The sequence below is a fragment of the Arachis ipaensis genome, chromosome B10 (genome assembly GCF_059453495.1).
Source record: "Arachis ipaensis isolate K30076 ecotype BB chromosome B10, ASM5945349v1, whole genome shotgun sequence".
NCBI lineage: Eukaryota > Viridiplantae > Streptophyta > Magnoliopsida > Fabales > Fabaceae > Arachis > Arachis ipaensis.
The window spans coordinates 44,050,363-44,065,261 of record NC_142435.1 but is presented as its reverse complement, the minus strand read 5'-3'; the positions used below and the strand labels follow the sequence as shown (position 1 = coordinate 44,065,261).

General features: G+C 39.7%; 1 non-coding gene across 1 annotated transcript; it reads left to right on the top strand.

The window, feature by feature from the left end:
• The first annotated feature begins 9,674 nt into the window (after positions 1-9,674).
• Positions 9,675-9,782, top strand: LOC148579865 (small nucleolar RNA R71). Its single transcript, XR_015896793.1, has one exon. It is a non-coding gene; the product is annotated as a small nucleolar RNA R71 (small nucleolar RNA).
• Positions 9,783-14,899: the final 5,117 nt, after the last annotated feature.

Here is a 14,899-nt window from a genome sequence, read left to right as displayed (position 1 = left end):
CCTTTTTGGCCCAGATCCAAGTACAGACAGCATAGACCAGAGGTTATAAAGTGTGGGAATGCATCCATTCAAGGAGAGCTCGCATAATTTTAGTTTTCAATGATTTAGATTTACTTGAGAGGGAGATCTTCTTCTCTCTCTTTTAAGATTTAGGATTTCTTCTTGTTTTAAGAGTGACTCTCAATCTAGGTTTTATATTTCTTTGTTTTAAACTTCCCTTTTACTCTATTTATTTATTTCAGTATCTAAGTTGGCTATTTACCTTTATAATTGGATCTACGAATTCTTTCATGTTACAGACAGATATTTGAATTAATGATATTTGAGGTATTTTCAGTTTATGATTGTTCTCTTTGATTTAAGTTATCATTGCTTCCCATCTAAGGACGTTTTTATTATTTCAGCAATTTTACTTTTTTCCCCTTTTGGTCCTGGTTAAGAATTAAGTAACTCAACAGTTATTAAACTCAACGTAATTGATAATCGTTATCTTGCTAATTGAGCTGAACTTAAATAATCCCAACCTTTTCTTAGGAAATAATTAGGATTCAAAAGTCAATTTAATTAGTCCCTTGACTTTCCTTTGCCCTGGTAAAGGTTGACCAAGTGGAGTTTAGATTCAACTTTCATTATAGTTGAGAGAGATAACTAAGTTGGACCTCTAATTTCCCTTATCTTGCCAAAAGTTGTTTTACAGTTATTATTTATTTTTAATTGCCATTTAATTCACTCGTCATTTAAATTACTTGCTTCTCACCTTCTAAACCCCGATCACAACCTTTATAACCAATAATAAGAACATACCTCCTCGCAGTTCCTTGAGAAGACGACCCGAGGTTTGAATACTCGGTTAACAATTTTTAAGGGGTTTGTTACTTGTGACACCCAAAACGTTTGTATGAAAGGACTTTTGAAGGTTTAGAAACTATACTTGCAACGAGGATTTATCCGCAAATTTCTAGACCACGCAAAAGTCATCTCATCAAAATGGCGCCGTTGCCGAGGAACTGCTAACGTGTGCCTTATTATTGGTTATTGTAAATATTTTTCTTTTGCTTGTTTATTTATTTTTGTTTTTCCTTTTTATATTTAATTGCTACTATGAACTCTCACCCCTCTCGCTTTGAGTTTGGTTCTAATATTGTTAAAGGAAATAGAAGTTACAGCAGGAATGTATATCAAGGTCAGACCAATCAAGGATGGATGGAACCAAGAGGATCTAATCAACCCTTTTGGCAGCAACACCCTCCGAGATATCCTGGACAAAGACCATTCTACCGTGCATACCCAGCTGAAAGACATGGTGGACAACCTTGTAACTACCAACAAGCCCCACCCTGTGCATATGAACCATCCTTTCCACATAACCTCGAACCACCACACTCACAAGCTTTTCTTCACCATTCGCCATCATATGATCCTTCCTTACCCCAATACCAATCCAATCGTTCCCAATCATCACCACTTTCCTTTGTATCATGTCCAAGTCTGGCAAACCGCGAAGTAGAGGATCGCCTAAAAGAAACAGTAATTAAATTTCAAACAACCATTCAACAACTGGAGCAAGCACTAATTTAATGGACCACTAGGCGCTCAAATATACAAGGATCAACCACAGCTCCATGTGGACAGCCCGATGAAGAGCGTAGCATGAAAGAAATACTAGAGACTCCAGTGGACAAGACAGAGAATGAATTCGTACTAGAACAAGTGGAAGAAGCTATCATTGTTCAAGAAGAAGAGTTGGTTGAAGATCTAGGAGATGCTGAACTTCCTTGGGAATCCAGAATTGAGGAAAACTCCGTCCAAAATGCTACAGTTGATGCTAAGGAGGATACCGTACAATCTTCAAGGCAAGTCGTTTACGAAGAATCAGACGGAATAATCCAAGAAGCAAATTTCCTTGATGATGATAGTCACAAGTCTAGTTCTCCTAGTGATGAACTTGCATCCGTAAGTGAATTCTCTGAGATCGAAGAATTTTTCCCAAGTGAATATGAAGATGATGCGGAGGTAGATTTCTCTCAACCTCCAATCTATGACTCAAGTGATGAGGAAGACATAGAAGACTTTGACCAGGATACAGATATAATTGAAGATCTTTGCAAGGAAGTGGAAGAATTCACAGAAGAGCACAAGGAAACGGAACTTGCAGAACCACTAAAAACACCTATCCCAAGGCCATTACCACCTAATACAAGCTTCAAGTGGGAACAATCCTTAACTTATAATTTCACTTATTCACTTGAATATGGTTTGCTTGAAACAGATGGCCAACTTAGAGCTCTCTGCGGCTTTAAGAGTAAGAGGGAATTGGCTCGTACTCAGAGCTGGTGCACCAGGTTCAATAAGGTTCCACGCTTCACCTCGAAGTACACGGATTGGTATCATGCTCAATTGCATGGATCACGGAGAACGTTTGGTCACCACGGTGGGATTCTACTTTTTAACCCGCCCGAATGGAAACTTACAAATCAAAATGGAGGCAGATCTAAAAACACAGCTTGGGATCATGGATTATATTCTGACATTCGTCATCCCGGGAGGCTGAATATCTGTTTGAAGCTGCTCAGAAGCTTTACATGCCTAGTTTGGGACCCCGGAGGCTATTGGCATTCCAAGCACTGGTGAAAATTTTTGGACGAATTTAAACATAAGCCACTATGACAGGATACTCTTCCAATGTCCAACTTAAGGACTTTAACTAAAAGTGCTAGGTGGGAGACAACCCACCATGGTATGGTCGCTTATTTCTCAATCTATTTCTTGTTTATTGTTTTCAATTTACTTTTTTTTATTTTAACATTAACCTGGAATCATGCATAGAATTCATGTTAATCACTGCATCCTGCATTTTTCAGTTAAAAAAAAAGGGGTTGCACGACGCGACCGCATGCCCCATGCGATCGCGTCATATCGCGAAAAAACACCACCCATGCGACCGCGTGACCCACGCGGCCGCGTGATATATATATCGGCGTAAGGATCCAACGAACAGAAAGTTGGGCTGAAATCGTGCGGCTCTTGTGCGTTTCGCACAAATTGGCCCACGTGATCGCATGCCCCATGCGATCGCGTCACTTACCCAATACCAATCCCACGCGACCGCATGAGCGATGCGATCGCGTCGCATGGATTGCATATCACTCCAAAAGAAGACAGAGAATTGTGCTGAAACGGCGCTGGAGTCGTGCGTTTAGCACGAATTCCAGCGACGCGATTGCGCGACCCACACGATCGCGTCACCCCTCTTTCCCCCCTCTCATGCGATCGCGCGACCCACGCGATCGCGTCCCCCCCATTTTCACCCCAACCACGCGACCGCGTGCCCCACGCGGCCGCGTGGATTCAAAAATATAACCCCCCCAGCCCCGCGAACCCTATTAGTCGCGCAGCCCCCCCTTTCACCCCCAACCCTCTTCTCCTTCTCTATTCTTCTTCCCCCAACCACCGCCGGCCAGCCACCACACCACCACCCCGACGCCGCCGCCGCCGTACTACCCCCCTCCCCTTCTCTCTTCTTCCTTCTTCCTCTCTCCTCCCCTCTCCACCACAGCCACCTCCGCGAGCACCACCCAGCCACCGCCGGCCATCCAGCCGCGCCCCCCTCTCCGCCACCCACCCCCTTCAGCCAGCAACAACCACCACCCTCCCTTCCCCTATCCTCTTCCTCTCTCACTAACCCTAATACCTCCCTCCGCCACTGTCCCCTCAGCCGCCACCGCGACGCCGTGCACCACCACCGCACCAGACGCCGCCGCAGCCACCTTCTTCCCTGTTCCACCCCTTCCGTTTACCAGGTTCCGCAACACGCAACCTTTTTTATCCGTTCGTCACTTTTCTGTATTTTTTATTCCATTTATGTTCATGATTAGGATAGCTAGACTTGCATGTTGTAGTGAATTTTTAGGTTGTTAGATAGCTTAGACTGTGGTTAGTGGATCTAGGTCTGTTTACTTGCACTGTTCTTACTTCTGTTTTATCCTATGTGCAAATCTGTTGCTGCTATAATCATGATTCATCTGCTGCTTTCTTGTATGTTGCTGCTGTTTACATTGAATTTTTATATTTATTTTATATCTATGTACATGCAGCTTGATTTTTTAATTCATATGAACTGATATGATTGCTGTTTATTTTCTGGGACAATCCAATTTTAGCCGGAATGCTGCCCAAATTTTCTTTGAAAATTGTTTTCATTCTTGTTTTGGTTTGGCAACTCTGTTTTACTCTGCTTCCCCCAAACCATTTCATGAATGCTAGGACCACATTCTTATCCTCTTTGATTTCCTGGTTCATAAGCTGCATTTGTGATTCACTGATTCCAATTTCTGATTTCTTTATTTCTATTCGAATCAGCATCACCCTGTTTTCTTTATTCGATTATGAGTACTTCTATTCTTACCTGTGACTCCTTGTTATATGGAATTTTTTTCTATGCCACTTACTTTCCTAACTCACTAATTTTAATTTACTAATTTCTTTTTACCATACTAACCCTCTTGATCTCTTTTCTGATCACTTTCACTTCCTCTAACTTTCTCACTATGGCATATTGATTTTTTTCATTCCATTTAACATTAATTCAATCACATTTCAATTACTCATTTTCCTTATTCTATTTCTCCCTTACCGCTTTGAGTATTCTTTATTTAAATTGCCTATTTGCTTTCCTATTTTATCCATTTCCTGGTTTTCTGTTTTTCAGGATGTCTACCTCACAAAGGAAAGGCAAAGGCAAGGCTACTGGCAAGCGCAAGAGAGGAGATTTCTCCCAGTCCATCATTGCTCTAATGCACGATTCCTCATGGTGGGAGAAGAACTTCACACAGCAGGAAAAAGCTGACCAGCTGCTCCCTTCGATTGATCCTATAAAATTTGCAAACCGGTACTGTGAGCTGAGGTACCCGACTTTTGCAAACTCCAGAAATCTATACCTGGAACGTACCTTGAAGATTCCAGAAGCCCTCCAGCAATACACCACTGAGCAAATCAAGCAAAGGGGCTGGTTCTTTCTGGAGAGACCACTGACAGAGGTCAATGCATCTTGGGTCCGGGAATTCTATTGCAACTACTACCTTACTACCCTAGATGCAGTGAACCTGAGGGGAAAGCAAATTCTGGTCACTGAGGAGGCCATAGAGACCATTCTCCGGCTCCCAGCCAAGTCCGATCAGCCAGATGGTTATGCACAGGCTGAGGAGGACATGGGCCAGATGCGGTTTGATTGGGATGCTGTGAAGGCACGGATAGCTCTCGACCCTGCTGTTCCTTGGGAGATGGGTCAGGACACCACTATGCCTAGAGGGATCAAGAGAGTGTACTTGAATGATGAGGCTCGGCTATGGCATCAGATCTTGAGCAACTATGTGATGCCGAGTACTCATGAGACTGAGATCCCGGCTGCCATGATCACCCTCCTCTGGTGTGTGCTGGAGAGTAAGGACTTGTACTTGCCTTGTTTTATCCGGCATTTTATGGCCAGGGTCCACGTCCGAGGCACCCTCCCCTTTCCTTATCTGGTTACACGGCTAGGCCGTCAGGCTGATGTGCCTTGGGAGGATGCCGATGAGCGACCACCAGCAGCGGACTGCAGGAAGATCATCCCTCACAGCAGGAACTTCCTTGCTTTGGGCTACAGACCACCATCTGTCACTGCTACTGATGAGACAGCCCCTCCGTCTGCTGGACCCTCTTCATCGACAGCTGCCCCAGCTGCCCCTGCTGCCACCACTGCACCTCCACCCGCCTCTGAGCTGGTTTATCGCCTCGTGCACCGTCTATTCCGCCAGCTTGATCAGATGGAGCGCCGTAACAGGCGCCGGTATGAGAGATTGGAGCGCCGCAGCAGGCGACGCTATTCCCATCTGAAGCTGATGATCAGACAGGGCGCCGACATCCCCTCTGAGCCCGACACACCATCAGAGCCATCAGAGGAGGAGGAGGATGAGCACGAGGAGGAGCCTCATTCCCAGGCGGAGACTCATCAGCAGGCAGGCATAGAGCACGCTACACCACAGCAGGAGGCCCCACATCAGCTTGAGGCTGCAGATCCGGAGATCCCGATCCAGTCAGTCCCCCCTCTACAGCAGCCAGACTCTCAGCCCACCACCGCCACAGAGACCCCAGCTACCATCCCTACTAGTGATGACACTCCTTCACACCCGGCTTGTTTGAGCATCGGGGACGATGCTTCATTTTAAGTGTGGAGAGGTCGCCATCTCTGGCGTTTATTTTGGTGAACTACTACATACTTTTTCTTTTATTTTGGATATTTTTTTGTATTTTTCTCTTTTTCTTTTACTGTTATTTTCTGAGTACTTATACATCGCTACTTGTGTATTTTACTCTATTTTCTGCATTTTGTATTTTTTTTGTTCATATTTTAGTTATTTAGTTCATTTTAGTTATTTAGTTTAGTTTGCAATTCTAACTTATTAGTGGATCAATTAGTATAGTTTACCCTTTTTACATAAGATAGCTTAGTTATAGCTCAGTTTAAATTGACAAATATAGAAAAGAGTAAGCTAGGAACTTGAACATAATAAGATTTAGATCCATAAAACCTTGTATATATAGCATTACATGATGTAGTTAAACTGACAACATTTCATCAAGGAGAAACATAAAAACTTCAAAGGCTACCCTAAATTACTTTTTAAGAGAATAATGAGAATTTTTAACTAAACCTGCATGACATACATAAGTGATAAATGATTTTTCAGCTAGAGAACACATAGCCAGTGAGTTTTGAGCTTAACTGTATGGTTACATTCAAACCATAATTTTTATTTCTGTGTGTTCCAACCTACTTTCTTATTCTGGTGTTCTTTACTTTGTTTTAGTCTATATGTCCGATTATAGAATTTAGGTACATCTCAAAATAATGATTGAGGCCATCATTTGATCTTAGCTCACTTACCCCAAATTAGCCTACCTTTGACATCACCTTTGTTAGCCCCCTTTGAGCTTTTAAAAAACCCATTTATTCTATTTAGCCAAATTACTAGCCTTAAGCAGAAAAACAAAAGAAAATCCCAAGTGAATCTTTGGTTAGCTTAAGATAGAAAATCTTTAATAGAGTTAAATGTGGGAAACCTTTTGGGAACATGGATGATAGAAACAAAAGGTAGAAAAATTAAAAGAAATAAAATAAATTTGGGAAGCATGTTCATGAGAAAATCAAAGTGCTTTAATTGCCATGTGTATTCAAAAAAAAAAGTTAGTTTTCAAGCATATAAATAAGGGGATACAAAAAGAACTCCCCAATGCAAAATAAAAAGCAATGCACATGGGATAAAAACAAGAATTGAAACATGAGCATGTGACATCAAAAGCAAGAAAATAGGGAGAATAGGTAAAGAAGCATTGTTTTACTAAGTATGTATGTTAGGTGAGATCTTAGTCTAATTAAGGATTCACTTATTAGCTCACTTAGCCTTATACATATATCTTTACCCTTTGCCTTGACCCCATTACAACCTTAATTAAAGACCTCATGAGTTTTGGTATGACTATGTTCTATAATTGTTGATTGGTTAGACGAAAAATAAAGTTATAGAAAGGAAGAATAAAAAGAAGAATAGAGTGGTTAACCCAATAAACACTGAGTGATTAGAGAGAAAACACAAAATCCAGTGAGGGTTCAAAAGCTCATTAACATTTATCTCTGATTGTCTTGCAAGTTTTTTTTTCTCATCTCATTTGCAAAAACATGCTTTATTATTTGAGGGTTAGCTATATATATATATATATATATATATATATATATCTCCTTGAGAATGTGAAATAATTTGACTACATGTAGGCTTTATATATGAGTGGATGAATTAGAATTGCATGACTCATTAGGTAGATGCATTTAGCATAGGTTGCATTTCATAACATTCCATCACTTTAAACCTTAATTATTTACCTTGGATTTAGCATGAGGACATGCTAGGGTTTAAGTGTGGGGAGGTTGATAAACCCATATTTCATGAGTTCTTTTGTGCTTAATTTGAGTGATTTATACAATCCTTCACCTACTTATTCACATTAATTGCATGGTTTTACTTTCCCTTCCTTATTATGTCATATTGTGAAAAACATGTTTCCTAAGCTTTAAAATTAATTATTTTAATTACCTTTATTTCCATTCGATGCCGTGATTAGTGTGTTGAGTAGTTTCAGATTTTCTAAGGCAGAATGACTTAGAGGATGGAAAAAGAAACATACAAAAATGGAAGGAGAAGGCAAAACGGAGCTTTGAAGGAAACTGGTGTTCACGCGATGGCATGGACGACGCGATCGCGTGCCAGAAGCAAAGAAGCAGCGATGCGACCGCATGACTGACGCGACCGCGCGCCTTAAGCAGAACGCACATGACGCGGTCGCATGACTGACGCGACACGCGTGGCAAAGAAAAGCTCCAGATGACGCGACCGCGTGACCCACGCGAACGCGTGACAGAGGCCACGTATCAGAATTTACAGAATACGCCCCCAGCAAATTCTGAAGCCCTTTTTGGCCCAGATCCAAGTACAGACAGCATAGACCAGAGGTTATAAAGTGTGGGAATGCATCCATTCAAGGAGAGCTCGCATAATTTTAGTTTTCAATGATTTAGATTTACTTGAGAGGGAGATCTTCTTCTCTCTCTTTTAGGATTTAGGATTTCTTCTTGTTTTAAGAGTGACTCTCAATCCAGGTTTTATATTTCTTTGTTTTAAACTTCCCTTTTACTCTATTTATTTATTTCAGTATCTAAGTTGGCTATTTACCTTTATAATTGGATCTACGAATTCTTTCATGTTACAGACAGATATTTGAATTAATGATATTTGAGGTATTTTCAGTTTATGATTGTTCTCTTTGATTTAAGTTATCATTGCTTCCCATCTAAGGACGTTTTTATTATTTCAGCAATTTTACTTTTTTTCCCCTTTTGTTCCTGGTTAAGAATTTAGTAACTCAACAGTTATTAAACTCAACGTAATTGATAATCGTTATCTTGCTAATTGAGCTAAACTTAAATAATCCCAACCTTTTCTTAGGAAATAATTAGGATTCAAAAGTCAATTTAATTAGTCCCTTGACTTTCCTTTGCCCTGGTAAAGGTTGACCAAGTGGAGTTTAGATTCAACTTTCATTATAGTTGAGAGAGATAACTAAGTTGGACCTCTAATTTCCCTTATCTTGCCAAAAGTTGTTTTACAGTTATTATTTATTTTTAATTGCCATTTAATTCACTCGTCATTTAAATTACTTGTTTCTCACCTTCTAAACCCCGATCATAACCTTTATAACCAATAATAAGAACATACTTCCTCGCAGTTCCTTGAGAAGACGACCCGAGGTTTGAATACTCGGTTAACAATTTTTAAGGGGTTTGTTACTTGTGACACCTAAAATGTTTGTATGAAAGGACTTTTGAAGGTTTAGAAACTATACTTGCAACAAGGATTTATCCGTAAATTTCTAGACCACGCCAAAGTCATCTCATCAGTCCCATTACTCACAGGATTCCTCTCAGAAGTGTACATGAACTGGTTATTAGCAACCATGTCAATGAGTTCTTGAGCTTCTGCAGGCGTTTTCTTTAGGTGAATGGATCCACCTGCAGAGGTATCCAATGACATCTTAGCCAATTCAGATAGACCATCATAGAATATATCCAGGATGGTCCATTCTGAAAGCATGTCAGAAGGACACTTTTTGGTCAGTTGCTTGTATCTTTCCCAAGCTTCATAGAGGGATTCACCTTCTTTCTGTCTGAAGGTTTGAACATCCACTCTAAGCTTGCTCAGCTTTTGAGGAGGAAAGAACTTGGCTAAGAAAGTTGTGACCAGCTTGTCCCAAGAGTTCAGGCCATCTCTGGGTTGAGAGTCCAACCACACTCTAGCTCTGTCTCTTACAGCAAAAGGGAAAAGCATGAGCCTGTAGACTTCAGGATCTACTCCATTAGTCTTAACAGTATCACATATCTGCAAGAATTCAGTTAAGAACTGAAAAGGATCTTCAGATAGAAGTCCGTGAAACTTGCAGTTCTGCTGCATCAGAGAAACTAATTGAGGTTTCAGCTCAAAGTTGTTTGCTCCAATGGCAGGAATGGAGATGCTTCTTCCATGTAAATTGGAATTAGGTGCAGTAAAGTCACCAAGCATTCTCCTTGCATTATTGTTGCTGGGCTCGGCTGCCATCTCCGTTACTTGTTCGAAATTTTCAATAAGGTTGTCTCTGGATTGTTGTAATTTAGCTTCTCTTAGTTTCCTCTTCAGAGTCCTTTCAGGTTTTGGATCAGCTTCAACAAGAATGCCTTTTTTCTTGTTCCTGCTCATAAGAAAGAGAGGAGAACAAGAAAAGAAGAGGAATCCTCTATGTCATAGTAAAGAGGTTCCTTATTGTTAGTAGAAGAAGAAAAGGAATAGGGGTGGAGAAGAATGAAGAATCCAAACACAAGGGTAAGGATAGGAGCAGTGATGTGAGATGAAGAGAAGTGTTAGTAGATGAATAAATAATTAGAAGGAGATGAGGGAGAAGGATTTTCGAAAATTATTTTTGAAAAAGAGTTAGTGATTTTCGAAAATAGTTTTTGAAAAAGGTTAGTAATTTTTTTCGAAAATTAAAATCAAAAATTAAAATAATTAGTCAATAAAAAAGAAATTTTGAAAAAAAGGGAAGATATTTTCGAAAATTAGAGAGAGAGAGAGTTAGTTAGGTAGTTTTGAAAAAGATAAGAAACAAACAAAAAGTTAGTTAGTTAGTTGAAACAAATTTTGAAAAGATAAGGAGTTAGGAAGTTAGAAAAGATATTTTGAAATCAAAATTTTTTTTTTGAAAAAGATATGATAAGAAAATATTTTTGAAAAGATATGATTGAAATTAGTTTTGAAAAAGGTTTGATTTTTAAAATCACAATTAATGACTTGATTCACAAGAAATCACAAGATATGATTCTAGAACTCAAAGTTTGAATCTTTCTTAATAAGCAAGCAACAAACTTGAAATTTTTGAATCAAAATATTAATTGATGATGTTATTTTCAAAAATTATGAGATAAAATTAAGAAAAGATTTTTGAAAAATATTTTTGTAATTTTCGAAAATAACTAAGAAAAATGAAAAAGATTTTATTTTAAAAAAGATTTTGAAAAAGATAAGATTTTTAAATTAAAAATTTGATTTGACTCATAAAAACAACTAGATTTTTAAATTTTTTTTTGAAAAAGTCAACCCAAATTTTTGAATTTTATGAGAGGAAAAAGGGAAAAAAAATTTTTTTTTGAATTTTTATGATGAGAGAGAAAAATTCAAACATCATTTTCATGTTTTTCTCTTTTCTTTTTAGATCAAAACAAGGAATGCATGCAAGAACACTATGAATATCAAGATGAACACCAAGAACACTTTGAAGATCATGATGAACATCAAGAACATATTTTTGAAAATTTTTATATGCAAAGAAAACATGCAAGACACCAAACTTAGAAATCTTTCATGTTTAGACACTATGAATGCAAGAATGCACATGTAAAACAAGAAAAGACACAAAACAAGAAAACATCAAGATCAAATAAGAAGACTTACCGAGAACAACTTGAAGATCATGAAGAACACTATGAATGCATGAGTTTTTCGAAAATTTTATGCAAATTTTTAAACATGCAATTGACACCAAACTTATAACATGACACATGACTCAAACAAGAAACACAAAAATATTTTTGATTTTTATGAATTTATGATTTTTTTGGATTTTTCGAAAATTATTTGAAAAATAAAAATAAGGATTCCAAAATTTTTAATGTGAATTCCAGGAATCTTACAATCTTAGTCTAAAGCTCCAATCTGAGGGTTAGACATGGCTTAATAGCCAGTCAAGCTTTAGCATGAATATGGGAGTAATTCATTCAATTTTAAGCCAAAACCTCTGTCCAAAAGAATTTAGACATGGTTTTATAGCCAGCCATGCTTCAACATGCTTCATGAAATACTAGAATTCATTCTTAAAAATTCTGAAGAAAAATATATTTTTGAAAACATTTTTATTTTAAAATTTTTTTTTCGAAAACAAAGGAGAAATTTTTGAAATATTTTTGAAAAATTTTTGAAAATAAAACAAAAAGAAAATTACTTAATCTGAGCAACAAGATGAACCGTCAGTTGTCCAAACTCGAACAATTCCCGGCAACGGCGCCAAAAACTTGGTGCACGAAATTGTGATCATCAATGGCGCCATCAACATGGTATGCTCAATTGTAATCTCAACTTTTTATCACAACTTCGCACAACTAACCAGCAAGTGCACTGGGTCGTCCAAGTAATAAACCTTACGCGAGTAAGGGTCGATCCCACGGAGATTGTTGGTATGAAGCAAGCTATGGTCATCTTGTAAATCTCAGTCAGGCGGATATAGAATGGTTATGGAGTTTTCGAATATTAATAATAAAATAGGGATAGAAATACTTATGTAAATCCTTGGTGAGAATTTCAGATAAATGCATGGAGATGCTTTCGTCCCTCTAAACCTCTGCTTTCCTGCTGTCTTCATCCAATCAGTCTTACTCCTTTCCATGGCTGGCTTTATGTAAGGACATCACCGTTGTCAATGGCTACTTTTGATCCTCTCTGGAAAATGGTCTGATGCGCTATCACTGCATGGCTAATCGTCTGGAGGCGTCACCCTTGCCAATGGCTGCATCCTATCCTCTTGTGAAAATGGTCCAAATGCTCTGTCACATCACGGCTAATCATCTGAGGTTCTCGATCATACTGGAATAGGATTCACCCTCCTTTTGTGTCTGTCACTACGCCCAGTACTCGCGAGTTTGAAGCTCGTCACAGTCATTCAATCCCAGAGTCCTACTCGGAATACCACAGACAAGGTTTAGACTTTCCGGACTCTCATGAATTTCGCCATCAATCTAGCTTACACCACGAAGATTCTGATTAAGAGATCTAAGAGATACTCATTCAATCTAAGGTAGAACGGAAGTGGTTGTCAGGCAAGCGTTTATAAGGAATGATGATGATTGTCACGTTCATCACATTCAGGTTGAAGTGCGAATGAATATCTTAGAAGCGGAATAAGTTGAATTGAATAGAAAAATAGTAGTACTTTGCATTAATCTTTGAGGAACAGTAGAGCTCCACACCTTAATCTATGGAGTGCAGAAACTCTACCGTTGAAAATAAATAAGTGAAAGGTCCAGGCATGGCCGAATGGCCAGCCCCCTAAACGTGATCACAGGATCAGAAATACAATCCAGGATGTCTAATACAATAGTAAAAAGTCCTATTTATACTAAACTAGTTACTAGGGTTTACAGAAGTAAGTAATTGATGCATAAATCCACTCCTGGGGCCCACTTGGTGTGTGCTTGGGCTGAGCTTGAATGTTACACGTGCAGACGCTCTTTCTGAAGTTGAACGCCAGGTTGTAACGTATTTCTGGCGTTCAACTCTAGTTTGTGACTTGTTTCTGGCGTTTAACTCCAGACAGCAGCATAGAACTGGCGTTCAACGCCATTTTACGTCATCTAAAGTCGGCCAAAGTATGGATTATTATACATTGCTGAAAAGCCCTGGATGTCTACTTTCCAACGCAATTGGAAGCGCGCCATTTTGAGTTCTGTAGCTCCAGAAAATTCACTTTGAGTGTAGGGAGGTCAGAATCCAACAGCATCAGCAGTCCTTCTTCAACCTCTGGATCTGATTTTTGCTCAAGTCCCTCAATTTCAGCCAGAAAATACCTGAAATCACAGAAAAACACACAAACTCATAGTAAAATCCAGAAATGTGAATTTAGCATAAAAACTAATGAAAACATCCCTAAAAGTAACTAGATTCTACTAAAAACATACTAAAAACAATGCCAAAAAGCGTATAAATTATCCGCTCATCACTCTCTCATCTTAACTTTCTGTTCATGCCGATCCAACTTTTCAAGTATCTGATGGAGCAGTTGGGCTGTTGTAGGTGCTTGTGGTGTTGAAGAAGGAATATCTTCAACTGGTTCAGTAGGCTGGCTGATAGTGGCTGCTGGAAGTCTAAGGTACTTCCTGTTAGGGACATACTGATCATCCCGTGGAAGCATGGCTTTGGTGTCCCCAGCTCTGTAGGAGACTCTGGCTGCTGAGACAAGATCTAAGACCAGGGCTGGAAAAGGTAAGTTGCCAGCGATTTGTACGTGTCCCATGGCATTCCGGATATGTCTTGGTAGATTCAGAGGTTGGTCTGTGAGGATGCACCATAGTAGAACAGCCATGTCCGTAGTGAAGGAGGACTCGTGAGTGCTTGGAAAGACATAATGGGACATGATCTGTGCCCATACGCGAGCCTCCAAGGTAAGTGCTGAAGCCGAAATTCCCTTAGGGCGGGTACGATGGTACCCGTAGATCCATTTGCTGCCAGGTAGTGCGATAACTTTGAGAACGGCGTCCCAGTCAAATTGGTACATCTGGCGCTTGAGTGCGGCTTCTTGAAAGGCGTCCAATCCTTCTGGAATAGGGGGAAGACCTAGTGCTTTTTGAATGGCTTCTTCAGTAATGGGGTCTTGCTTCTGACGGACAGAGACAGACTGCAAGGTTGGTAGGTGGAAGTTGGAGTAGAACTCGACTACCCAAGAAAGATTGACCTGCTTTGGCTGTCTCTGTAGAAAATCCCATTGTCTTCGGGCAATTTGCGGATCAACAAAGGTAGCAATATTGGGCGGGAGGAGAAGAAGGTATTCGTTGTTGTAACTCTTTTCAGCCAGGATGGGGAACATCTGCTCACAGTAGCGATTGGGGAATCGCGTAGTGTCCTTTGCTGGGAAGGCTCTTTCTTTATCATCAACCTTTATGATCCTCTTAATCTTCTTTGTTGAGGGCTTTACCGCAGTTGAAGAGGGTTCTGCCACTAATGCTCTTTTTGTACCT